The sequence below is a fragment of the Pseudochaenichthys georgianus genome, unplaced genomic scaffold (assembly GCF_902827115.2).
Source record: "Pseudochaenichthys georgianus unplaced genomic scaffold, fPseGeo1.2 scaffold_1467_arrow_ctg1, whole genome shotgun sequence".
In the NCBI taxonomy this organism is placed as follows: domain Eukaryota; kingdom Metazoa; phylum Chordata; class Actinopteri; order Perciformes; family Channichthyidae; genus Pseudochaenichthys; species Pseudochaenichthys georgianus.
In genome coordinates, this window is record NW_027262319.1 from 31,128 (window position 1) to 33,752 (window position 2,625).

Here is a 2,625-nt window from a genome sequence, read left to right on the forward strand (position 1 = left end):
CTGAGCCAATCAGAGAGCAGAGGTTACTACACCTGAGCCAATCAGAGAGCAGAGGTTACTACACCTGAGCCAATCAGAGAGCAGAGGTTACTACACCTGAGCCAATCAGAGAGCAGAGGTTACTACACCTGAGCCAATCAGAGAGCAGAGGTTACTACACCTGAGCCAATCAGAGAGCAGAGGTTACTACACCTGAGCCAATCAGAGAGCAGAGGTTAGTACACCTGAGCCAATCAGAGGCAGGGGTTACTACATCTGAGCCAATCAGAGAGCAGAGGTTACTACATCTGAGCCAATCAGAGAGCAGAGGTTACTACATCTGAGCCAATCAGAGAGCAGAGGTTAGTACATCTGAGCCAATCAGAGAGCAGAGGTTACTACACCTTAGCCAATCAGAGAGCAGAGGTTACTACACCTGAGCCAATCAGAGAGCAGAGGTTACTACACCTGAGCCAATCAGAGAGCAGAGGTTACTACACCTGAGCCAATCAGAGAGCAGAGGTTACTACACCTGAGCCAATCAGAGAGCAGAGGTTACTACGCCTGAGCCAATCAGAGAGCAGAGGTTACTACACCTGAGCCAATCAGAGAGCAGAGGTTATTACACCTGAGCCAATCAGAGAGCAGAGGTTACTACACCTGAGCCAATCAGAGAGCAGAGGTTACTACACCTGAGCCAATCAGAGAGCAGAGGTTACTACAACTGAGCCAATCAGAGAGCAGAGGTTACTACACCTGAGCCAATCAGAGAGCAGAGGTTAGTACGCCTGAGCCAATCAGAGAGCAGAGGTTACTACGCCTGAGCCAATCAGAGAGCAGAGGTTACTACACCTGAGCCAATCAGAGAGCAGAGGTTACTACACCTGAGCCAATCAGAGAGCAGAGGTTACTACAACTGAGCCAATCAGAGAGCAGAGGTTACTACACCTGAGCCAATCAGAGAGCAGAGGTTAGTACGCCTGAGCCAATCAGAGAGCAGAGGTTACTACGCCTGAGCCAATCAGAGAGCAGAGGTTACTACACCTGAGCCAATCAGAGAGCAGAGGTTACTACACCTGAGCCAATCAGAGGAGAGACATTAATACACCTGAGATGTAATTACACCTGAACCAAGGTGTTGTTATTATGACCTCCAGGTGTAACTATAGCAGCGAGGTTTATCAAAACACAACTTAATAAAGACCAACAACACACACCTTTAAAGCGGTGTGCAGAGCGCCAGCACTAACGACTGAACAGAGATAATCTACATCCTCTCACGTCTATGTTAAATCGGTCACATGCTTTCAGAGATCTCTAAGTCACTGGTGTTCTTCTGGTTCAACGGAAAGAGAGATGATCCACATGCTGATATAAAGCAGACTGCGTGCAGTGTTGCCCCGACGATGGGGTCATAGCGGCGGTGCCAAGGCACGTGGCCCCGCACAATGAAGGCTCTTGAGGCCTGGTGCCAGGGTCAGGGTCTAATGGGTCGGGACGGGTGGCGCAGTGGTCTGTGCAATGATCAGATCAAGGGGGTGCTGGGGAAGTCCAGCTGCGTCAGGCCGGTGTGTCCTTGGGCAAGACACTTCACCTGAACTTGCTCCCGTGGGTATTGTCCACAGTGACCATTGCATGTATAAAAAATATATATATGTGTAATGTGTGTCTGTAAAGCGCTTTGAGCATCTGGAAAAGCGCTTTAATAAATGTAAGGAATTATTATTATTATTTAACCCTCTAGCCAAGTTGCTGCCCCATGCGAGATTCTATATGTAAAGAATAAAACCTCTAGAAAAGGCAAATACACTACAAAAACAGAAACGTATTGACATGGTAATATACGTCAAAGTGGCTTCAAATGTATTCAGTGTTGTGTGAACGTGTTTGAATCGGGGGGTGGGCGTCACGTCCCGGGGGGGTTTTACAGTGAAATGCTTCAATCTGGTGCACTTTGAGCACACAGTGACTAGAGACTGATCTAGGGGGAACAACTCAAACCCCCATATCGGTTTACATTTTAATAATAAATAAGTATGTGAGCATAACCAATAACCCACCATAACAAATACATGTAGCTTCTTTTATTTGTGTTGTTCATTCATATCTTATTTAACCTAGTTAACTTTTATTTTTGTATCTCTCCAACTTTAAACGATATTTCTGTTTACTGTCCTATAGTACACATTGGAATGATTTCAAACCTGTTTGTATTTATCCTAATAATTATAAAGGAGTGCCTTGGAAATATGTGTTTACATAATTTGTGGTCAAACCGTTTGAGACCCACTGAGATAACTTAGACTAAAGTTCTCTCATTTACTTAATTATGAATGTTGTTACATCAAGGCTGAACATTTGGATGAGCGCCAACGGTCAGAAATGTGTTTTCCCTCCCAGCGCTGCGCCTCCACAGATCTGGAGCCCTGCCAGTACACACAGTGGCAGTGTCTCAACATTTAGCAGAAATACACCTTTATTGAACATACAGTAACACAAATACTACAAATCCACAAACAATCAAAAATGAAAAAGGGTCGCCAGTTTTTATTATTTTAATTTAAAAAGAAAAGTTTAAAAAAAAGATTTAAAAAAGAAAAAAAGCTGGGTACCTGTCTGGCGCCCCCTAGCTGCGGCGCGCATATT